Source organism: Arachis hypogaea, chromosome 5 (genome assembly GCF_003086295.3).
Source record: "Arachis hypogaea cultivar Tifrunner chromosome 5, arahy.Tifrunner.gnm2.J5K5, whole genome shotgun sequence".
NCBI lineage: Eukaryota > Viridiplantae > Streptophyta > Magnoliopsida > Fabales > Fabaceae > Arachis > Arachis hypogaea.
In genome coordinates this window covers 71,086,361-71,097,196 of record NC_092040.1, presented here as the reverse complement: position 1 = coordinate 71,097,196, position 10,836 = coordinate 71,086,361, and the positions used below count along the sequence as shown (strand labels likewise).

The window sequence follows — 10,836 nt, the reverse complement described above, 5'->3', positions numbered from 1 at the left end:
GAAAAGCTCTCTTAAAACTTCAAATCCTAAGCTATTTATACACTTTCTTCAAATGATCCTTAAGCCTTGAATTGGGCCTTTAGTCTTGATGGAATTGGGTTGATAGTGGCCTCCGTTGATTGCTCTTGGTGTTGGGAAGAAATCCACTTTTGAACCGGGCCATGAACCATTCACGTTTGAGTCAATGTTTGAGGCAAACGTTGACTCAAACGTCTCTTGTTGAAGCATTATGCAGATGCCTTCTTGCTGTCATCCACGTTTGAGCCCATGTTTGAGGTCAAACGTGAGCTCAAACGTGGGTCTTCCCAGGCTCCCTTTTTGGCCAACGTTTGAGGCAAACGTTGGCGCAAACGTGGCTCAACTAAACCATCAATCAGAGGTGCTTTGCCATGCTCTTCCTTGCCAAGATGTAGCCAACGTTTGACCTCACGTTTGAGGCAAACGTTGGCTCAAACGTTGCCGTGCCCAGGAGTGCTCATTCTTATCTTTTCGGCGCCAACGTTTGACCTCACGTTTGAGGCAAACATTGGCGCAAACGTTGGCTCCTTCCTCTGCTTTTTCTTCAGCCAACGTTTGCCTCAATGTTGGCGCAAACGTTGGCTCCTTCTAGGGTATTCTTCATCTTCTTTTCAATATTTGAGTTAACGTTTGAGGCAAACGTTATCTCAAACGTTGATCCCTCTTTTCAAGCCCATTCTTGCAACCTTCTTCCAAGCTTTATTCCTCCTGTCATCAATCAACAATTGTATCAAAACTATGCCATAATCATGAGAGTTATTCTTCTTCTTGTCATATAAGCAATTATGGCACAAAAACTCATGAAAATGCATCAATTTATCCATGGTTGATTAAATCAAAGGAAACATGAATGTCAACCCAATTGGCTTACTTATGGCTTAAGAAAGTGCATAAAACTAACTGAAAACAAAGAAAAAGACTAGTAAAACTAGGCTAAGATAACTTGTCATCACAACACAAAACTTAAAACTTGCTTGTCCCCAAGCAAACAGAATTATGTTCAAAGGTTCTTTCGACTAAGATGGATTGAAGAATAACTTGTAATGTCCTGTGAGTGAAGTGATTAAGTGACAGTAGGATGAACTCTAAATTATATGCTCATGCAAGGGCTTCAGTGCTTACTAGTCCTTACATATTGGAAGTCTTAGGTCCCAGAACTTTCACCCAAATGATATCATGGAGATCTCTTTATAGGTAATCACCTTGAAGCAGCTTATAGTTGTTGTGCTTTGACTTTGACTCTGAGTGTCATGTCTCAAAGCGGCTCTTTAGATAAGCTTTCAATCAATACTCCTAAACCAGTTGGTTTTAAGGTATTAGGTGTTAAAGCACCCCTAAGGATTTACTTACTCAAGCCTCTCTCTTTGACACACTTCGACCACAAGCATTTTACTAGGATAATAACTCTTTGAGTTCTTGTTTCTTTTTTTCTTTTCTGCCTAGTAATTGATGCTCAGAGCCTTGGGCCATGTTCTTCTTTTTTTTTGCTACTTCTTGGATCAATAAATGTTTGAGAATCTCCACAATACTTCTTTGAACTCTATGTCCCGCCTATGAGCTCCCATGCAAGTTTTCATAAGCATGCAACCTCAATACATAATCACACAACTAGAACCACCACTTCTCCTAATCTTTTGCTTGCCTCAAAATTGTTTAATTCCTCAATCCTTCTTTTCAGAGAACTATCATGTGATGCCTTCTTGAGAAATTGAGTGCAAGCAAGTTTGGAGAGTATAGGGTTGTGATTATTCAAGCATCTCAATTATTAGATTATAGAAAAGCTATATTATGCTGACAGACAGGGGTACAATATCACTTTCAATCATAACAGTTTTGAATAAAAGACAGTCACTTAACAATACAACCTGTTGGAGTTCACTTGCTTCACTCCTTCTTAGCGCCATTGTTGATCTTTGTATCCCTCTTTGTCTCTTTGGTTGATGGTGCTTAATCCTTTCTTAGATTCAAGTCACTGCCTACAATAAACTTTGAAAGTTGCTTGTTCCCCAAGCACTCTAAAATGGTTAGCATGCATGATTTATTTGTGGGCTTTTGGACTTTCTTTGGTGTGGGAACACCAAACTTAGTACCGTGCCAATGGTTCTCATGCATCAAATTAACCATGTGTAAAACTCTTTTTTTTTAAAAGTAATAAAACTGAAAACTAGGAAACAGCAGAATAGTTAACTAGTTTATCTAAATACTTGAAGCTAGCATCATGCAAAAGGTGAGAATATATTTTATGATGAGATTTTGGTGGAACACCAAACCTAGAATCATTCATTCTCTCTTAAATTGTTTTGGTGTGAAACACCAAACTTAGCTCCTTGCATTATAGATGAAACTAATTAACCTTTTTATTGAAATAGATATGAAAAGATAGTTACCTCTGATTGGGTTGCCTCCCAACAAGCGCTTCTTTATTGTCACTAGCTTGACATTCTCCATCCTGTGATCATGGAAGTTGAGAATTCTGTTGCTTTTGAGTTTTTCCTCTTACTGTGAGTTTCCTCTCCTCTATTCTTTCTTGAGGAACTTCTCTGTGGTGCTTCTCTTTGATCATTGTTTCTTTTCCCATAGCCTTCTCACTTCCTTCCTTGATTTCTTTCCATTTCTCCCACCTAGCAACTTTTTCATTGTCCTTCAGGTTGTCTTCAGTGGCTCTAGGGAAGATATTTACCCTCTTCTCACCCATTTCTGCAAGATACTTGGCCAGTTGTTCCATCCGCCTATCAATTCTTCTGATTGAAGCTTCCTGGTTCTTTGTTGTCACCTCTTGATGCTCCATCATTCTCTCTATTGAAATTTCCAAGTTAGTGATCTTCTGAGAGTGGTTCAAATGTATGAGATGGACTGGTGGCTGTGGAAAACCTTGCGAAGGAATTCCACATGTATTGTGTGGGTAAAAGGTAGGTGTTGCAAAGGTATACTGTGGATTTTGTGGGTTGTTATGAGACTGAGGGTGCATGTTTTGTGAGCATTGATTTTGTTTGGCATTATTGGGTGGATGACTTTGGTTGTTTGTGATCATGGGTTTGCCTATGTTGGAACCCCTTTGTTCCTGATGTGATATTCCCCATTCTTAGATAAGAATGTGGCTTCCATGGTGGAAATTGTGCGTTGGTGCGCGGAATTGTGATCGTCAATGGCGCCATCAACATGGTACGCACAATTGCAATCTCAACTCTTTATCACAACTTCGCACAACTAACCAGCAAGTGCACTGGGTCGTCCAAGTAATAAACCTTACGCGAGTAAGGGTCGATCCCACGGAGATTGTTGGTATGAAGCAAGCTATGGTCATCTTGTAAATCTTAGTCAGGTAGACTCAAATGGTTATGGATTATGTATGAATAAAACATAAAGATAAAGATAGAGATACTTATGTAATTCATTGGTGAGAATTTCAGATAAGCGTATGGAGATGCTTTGTCCCTTCCGTCTCTCTGCTTTCCTATTGTCTTCATCCAATCCTTCATACTCCTTTCCATGGCAAGTTGTATGTAGGGTTTCACCGTTGTCAGTGGCTACCTCCCATCCTCTCAGTGAAAATGTTCTACGCACCCTGTCACGGCACGGCTAATCATCTGTCGGTTCTCAATCAGGTTAGAATAGAATCCAGTGATTCTTTTGCGTCTGTCACTAACGCCCAGCCTTCAGGAGTTTGAAGCTCGTCACAGTCATTCAATCATTGAATCCTACTCAGAATACCACAGACAAGGTTTAGACCTTCTAGATTCTCTTGAATGCCGCCATCAGTTCTAGCTTATACCACGAAGATTCCGATTAAGGAATCCAAGAGATAAACATTCAAGCCTTGTTTGCTTGTAGAACGGGAGTGGTTGTCAGGCACGCGTTCATAAGTGAGAATGATGATGAGCGTCACATAATCATCACATTCATCAAGTTCTTGAGTGCGAATGAATATCTTGGAATAAGAACAAGCTGAATTGAATAGAAGAACAATAGTAATTGCATTAATACTCGAGGTACAGCAGAGCTCCACACCTTAATCTATGGTGTGTAGAAACTCCACCGTTGAAAATACATAAGAACAAGGTCTAGGCATGGCCGTGAGGCCAGCCTCCCAATGATCTAAGAACTAGATGTCCAAAGATGATCAAAAGATCTAAAATGATCTAAAGATCAAAAGAAATCCAAAGATGAAAATACAATAGTAAAAGGTCCTACTTATAGAGAATTAGTAGCCTAGGGTTTACAGAGATGAGTAAATGACATAAAAATCCACTTCCGGGCCCACTTGGTGTGTGCTTGGGCTGAGCATTGAAGCATTTTCGTGTAGAGACTCTTCTTGGAGTTAAACGCCAGCTTTTGTGCCAGTTTGGGCGTTTAACTCGCATTCTTGTGCCAGTTCCGGCGTTTAACGCCGGGCAGTTTTGAGCTGATTTGGAACGCCAGTTTGGGCCATCAAATCTCGGGCAAAGTATGGACTATTATATATTTCTGGAAAGCCCAGGATGTCTACTTTCCAACGCCGTTGAGAGCGCGCCAATTGGGCGTTTATAGCTCCAGAAAATCCACTTCGAGTGCAGGGCGGTCAAAATCCAACAGCATCTGCAGTCCTTTTTAGTGTCTGAATCAGATTTTTGCTCAAGTCCCTCAATTTCAGCCAGAAAATACCTGAAATCACAGAAAAACACACAAACTCATAGTAAAGTCCAGAAAAGTGAATTTTAACTAAAAACTAATAAAAATATATTAAAAACTAACTAAAACATACTAAAAACATACTAAAGACAATGCCAAAAAGCGTATAAATTATCCGCTCATCACAACACCAAACTTAAATTGTTGCTTGTCCTCAAGCAACTGAAAATCAAATAAGATAAGAAGAAGAGAATATACAATGAATTCTAAAAGCATCTATGAAGATCAGTATTAATTAGATGAGCGGGGCTTTTAGCTTTTTGCCTCTAAACAGTTTTGGCATCTCACTCTATCCTTTGAAATTCAGAATGATTGGCTTCTTTAGGAACTCAGAATCCAGATAGTGTCATTGATTCTCCTAGTTAAGTATGATGATTCTTGAACACAGCTACTTTATGAGTCTTGGCTATGGCCCAAAGTACTCTGTCTTCTAGTATTACCACCGGATACATACATGCCACAGACACATAATTGGGTGAACCTTTTCAGATTGTGATTCAGCTTTGCTAGAGTCTCCAATTAGAGGTGTCCAGGGTTCTTAAGCACACTCTTTTTGCCTTGGATCACAACTTTATTTTTTTTCTTTCCTCTCTCTTTTTTTTCTTTTTTCTTTTTTCGTTTTTCTTTTCTCCCTTTTTTTTTGTATTCACTGCTTTTTCTTGCTTCAAGAATCATTTTTATGATTTTTCAGATCCTCAGTAACATGTCTCCTTTTTCATCATTCTTTCAAGATCCAACATTCATGAACAACAAATTCAAAATACATATGCACTGTTTAAGCATACATTCAGAAAACAAAAGTATTGCCACCACATCAAAATAATTAATCTGTTATAAAATTTAAAATTCATGCAATTCTTCTCTTTTTCAATTAAGAACATTATTCATTCAAGAAAGGTGATGGATTCATAGGACATTCATAACTTTAAGGCATAGACACTAAGACACTAATGATCACATGACACAAACATAGACAAACATAAGCATGATTTTTTCGAAAAATAGAAAATAAAGAACGAGTCCACCTTAGTGATGGCGGTTTGTTCTTCCTCTTGAAGATCTTATGGAGTGCTTGAGCTCCTCAATGTCTCTTCCTTGTCTTTGTTGCTCCTCTCTCATGATTCTTTGATCTTCTCTAATTTCATGGAGGAGGATGGAGTGTTCTTGGTGCTCCACCCTTAATTGTCCCATGTTGGAACTCAATTCTCCTAGGGAGGTGTTTAGTTGCTCCCAATAGTTTTGTGGAGGAAAGTGCATCCCTTGAGGCATCTCAGGGATTTGATGATGAGAGGGGTCTCTTGTTTGCTCCATCCTCTTCTTAGTAATGGGCTTGTCCTCATCAATGGGGATGTCTCCCTCTATGTCAACTCCAAATGAATAACAGAGGTGACAAATGAGATGAGGAAAGGCTAACCTTGCCAAGGTAGAGGACTTGTCCGCCACCTTATAAAGTTCTTGGGATATAACCTCATGAACTTCTATTTCTTCTCCAATCATGATGCTATGAATCATGATAGCCCAGTCTATAGTAACTTCGGACCGGTTGCTAGTGGGAATGATTGAGTGTTGGATAAACGCCAACCATCCGCTAGCCACAGGCTTGAGGTCATGCCTTCTCAATTGAACCGGCTTTCCTCTTGAATCTCTCTTCCATTGGGCGCCCTCTTCACAAATGACTGTGAGGACTTGGTCCAACCTTTGATCAAAGATGACCCTTCTAGTGTAAGGGTGTTCATCTCCTTGCATCATGGGCAAGTTGAATGCCAACCTTACATTTTCCGGACTAAAATCCAAGTATTTCCCCCGAACCATAGTAAGCCAATTCTTTGGGTCCGGGTTCACAGTTTGATCATGATTCTTGGTGATCCATGCATTGGCATAGAACTCTTGAACCATTAAGATTCCGACTTGTTTAATGGGGTTGGTAAGAACTTCCCAACTTCTTCTTCGGATATCATGTCGGATCTCCGGATATTCACTCTTTTTGAGTTTGAAAGGGACCTCGGGGATCACCTTCTTCAAGGCCACAACTTCATATAAGTGGTCTTGATGCACCCTTGAGATGAATCTCTCCATCTCCCATGACTCGGAGGTGGAAGCTTTTGCCTTCCCTTTCCTCTTTCTAGAGGTTTCTCCGGCCTTGGATGCCATAAATGGTTATGAAAAAACAAAAAGCAATGCTTTTACCACACCAAACTTAAAAGGTTTGCTCGTCCTCGAGCAAAAGAAGAAAGAAGAAAGTAGAAGAAGAAATGAATGAGATGGAGATGGCTTTGTGGTTCGGCCAAAGAGGGAGAAGTAGTGATTAGGTTGTGTGAAAATGAAGGAGTGAAGATGGGTTTATATAGGAGCGGAGAGAGGGGTAGGGTTCGGCTATGGGAGGGTGGGTTTGGGTGAGAAAGTGGTTTGAATTTGAATGGTGAGGTAGGTAGGGTTTTATGAAGGATGGATGTGAGTGGTGAAGAGAAAGATGGGATTTGATAGGTGAAGGGTTTTTGGGGAAGAGGTGCTGAGGTGATTGGTGAATGGGTGAAGAAGAGAGAGAGTGGTGGGATAGGTGGGGATCCTGTGGGGTCCACAGATCCTGAGGTGTCAAGGAAAAGTCATCCCTGCACCAAGTGGCGAGCAAAATTGCTCCCTGTGCCAATTCTGGCGTTAAACGCTGGGCTGGTGCCCATTTCTGGCGTTTAACGCCAAGTTCTTGCCCTTCTCTGGCGTTTAACGCCAGTCTGGTGCCCCTTTCTGGCGTTAAACGCCCAGAATGGTGCCAGACTGGGCGTTAAACGCCCAATTGCTAGCTTCACTGGCGTTTAAACGCCAGCAAGTTCTCCTCCAGGGTGTGCCATTTTTCTTTCTATTTTTCTTTCTGTTTTTGCTTTTTCAATTGATTTTGTGACTTCTCATGATCATCAACCTACAGAAAATATAAAATAACAAAAGAGAATAGATAAATATAATAAGATTGGGTTGCCTCCCAACAAGCGCTTCTTTAATGTCATTAGCTTGACAGTGGGCTCTCATGGAGCCTCACAGATACTCAGAGCAATGTTGGAACCTCCCAACACCAAACTTAGAGTTTGAATGTGGGGGTTCAACACCAAACTTAGAAGTTGGTTGTGGCCTCCCAACACCAAACTTAGAGTTTGACTGTGGGGGCTCTGTTTGACTCTGTTTTGAGAGAAGCTCTTCAAGCTTCCTCTCCATGGTGACAGAGGGATATCCTTGAGCCTCAAACACAAGGGATTCTTCATTCACTTGAATGATCAATTCTCCTCTATCCACATCAATCACAGCCTTTGCTGTGGCTAGGAAGGGTCTGCCAAGGATGATGGATTCATCCATGCACTTCCCAGTCTCTAGGACTATGAAATCAGCAGGGATGTAATGGTCTTCAACTTTTACCATAACATCCTCTACAAGTCCATAGGCTTGTTTTCTTGAATTGTCTACCATCTCTAGTGAGATTTTTACAGCTCGCACCTCAAAGATCCCTAGCTTCTCCATTACAGAGAGAGGAATGAGGTTTACACTTGACCCTAAGTCACACAAGGCCTTCTTGAAGGTCATGGTGCCTATGGCACAAGGTATTGAGAACTTCCCAGGATCTTGTCTCTTTTGAGGTAATTTCTGCCTAGACAAGTCATCCAGTTCTTTGGTGAGCAAAGGAGGTTCGTTCTCCCAAGTCTCATTACCAAATAACTTGTCATTTAGCTTCATGATTGCTTCAAGATATTTAGCAACTTGCTATTCAGTGACATCTTCATCCTCTTCAGAGGAAGAATACTCATCAGAGCTCATGAATGGCAGAAGTAAGTCCAATGGAATCTCTATGGTCTCATTATGAGCCTCAGATTCCCATGGTTCCTCATTAGGGAACTCATTGGAGGTCAGTGGATGTCCATTGAGGTCTTTCTCAGTGGCGTTCACTGCCTCTCCCTCCTCTCCAAATTCGGCCATGTTAATGGCCTTGCATTCTCCTTTTGGATTCTCTTCTGTATTGCTTAGAAGAGTACTAGGAGGGAGTTCAGTAATTTTCTTACTCAGCTGACCCACTTGTGCCTCCAAGTTTCTAATGGAGGACCTTGTTTTAGTTATGAAACATTGAGTGGTTTTGATTAGATCAGAGACCATGGTTGCTAAGTCAGAGTTGCTCTGCTTAGAATTCTCTGTCTGTTGCTGAAAAGATGATGGAAAAGGCTTGCCATTGCTAAACCTGTTTCTTCCACCATTATTATTGTTGAAACCTTGTTGAGGTCTCTGTTGATCCTTTAATGAAAGATTTGGGTGATTTCTCCATGAAGGATTATAGGTGTTTCCATAGGGTTCTCCCATGTAATTCACCTCTTCCATTGAAGGGTTCTCAGGATCAAAAGCTTCTTCTTCAGATGAAGCTTCCTTAGTACTGCTTGGTGCATTTTGCATTCCAGACAGACTTTGAGAAATCATATTGACTTGCTGGGTCAATATTTTGTTCTGATCCAATATGGCATTCATAGTATCAATCTCAGAACTCCTTTCTTCTGATTTGTCCCATTGTTCACAGGATTCCTTTCAGAAGTATACATGAATTGATTATTTGCAACCATTTCAATTAGTTCTTGAGCTTCTGTAGATGTCTTCTTCAGATGAAGAGATCCTCCAGCAGAGCTATCCAAAGACATCTTGGACAGTTCAGACAGACCATTATAGAAAATACCTATGATGCTCCATTCAGAAAGCATATCAGAGGGACACTTTCTGATTAATTGTTTATATCTTTCCCAAGCTTCATAGAGGGATTCTCCTTCCTTCTGTCTGAAGGTTTGGACTTCCACTCTAAGCTTACTCAAATTTTGAGGTGGAAAGAACTTTGCCAAGAAGGTATTGACTAGCTTTTCCCAAGAGTTCAGGCTTTCTTTAGGTTGTGAGTCCAATCATATTCTAGCTCTGTCTCTTACAGCAAAAGGGAATAGCATAAGTCTGTAGACCTCAGGGTCAACCCCATTAGTCTTGACAGTGTCACAGATTTGCAAGAATTCAGCTAAAAACTGATGAGGATCTTCCAATGGAAGTCCATGGAACTTGCAATTCTGTTGCATTAGAGAAACTAATTGAGGCTTAAGCTCAACGTTGTTTGCTCCAATGGCAGGGATAGAGATGCTTCTCCCATAGAAGTCGGGAGTAGGTGCAGTAAAGTCACCCAGCACCTTCCTTGCATTGTTGGCATTGTTGTTGTTTTCGGCTGCCATGGGTTCTTCTTCTTTGAAGATTTCTGTTAGGTCCTCTACAGAGAATTGTGCCTTAGCTTCTCTTAGCTTTCGCTTTAAGGTCCTTTCAGGTTCAGGGTCAGCCTCAACAAGAATGCTTTTGTCTTTGCTCCTGCTCATATGAAAGAGAAAAGAACAAGAAAATATGGAATCCTCTATGTCACAGTATAGAGATTCCTTGAGGTGTCAGAGGAAAAGAAAAATAAAAGGAAGAGGTAGAAAATTCAAACTTATCAAGGAAAGATGGAGTTTGAATTGTGCATTGAAGAGTAATGTCAGTCCATAAATAGAAGGATGTGAGAAGAGGGGAAGAAATTTTCGAAAATTAAGTAAAAGATTTTAAAAACATTTTGAAAAATACTAATTGATTTTCGAAAACTAAGAGTGGAAAAGAAATCAAGTGTTTTTTGAAAAAGATTTTGAAATTAGAAATCAAAAAGATATGATTGAAAACTATTTTGAAAAAGATGTGATTAAGAAGATATGATTGAAAAGCAATTTAAAAAGATTTGATTTTAAAAATTAATGACTTGGCTAACAAGAAGAGATATGATTCAAACATTAAACCTTTCTCAACAGAAAAGGCAACATACTTGTAATGTTGAATCAAATCATTAATTGATAGCAAGTATTTTTAAAAATGGAAAGAAATTGATTTTGAAAAAGATTTGATTGAAAAGATTTGATTTGAAAAAGATTTGATTTTGAAAAATTTTGAAAACCTGAAAAAAATTTGAATTAAAAACAGAATCTTCCCTCTTGTGCCATCCTGGCGTTAAACGCCCAGAATGGTGCACATTCTGGCGTTTAACGCCCAAACCACTACCCTTTTGGGCGTTAAACGCCCAGCCAGGCACCCTAGCTGGTGTTTAAACGACAATTTGCCTTCTTCACTGGGCGTTTT

The 10,836-nt window shown here is 40.1% G+C and overlaps 1 non-coding gene across 1 annotated transcript; it reads left to right on the top strand.

The window, feature by feature from the left end:
* Positions 1 to 9,401: 9,401 nt before the first annotated feature.
* On the top strand, positions 9,402 to 9,509 carry LOC112804592 (small nucleolar RNA R71). The gene has a single exon (XR_003203203.1). It is a non-coding gene; the product is annotated as a small nucleolar RNA R71 (small nucleolar RNA).
* The last annotated feature ends 1,327 nt before the right edge of the window (positions 9,510 to 10,836 follow it).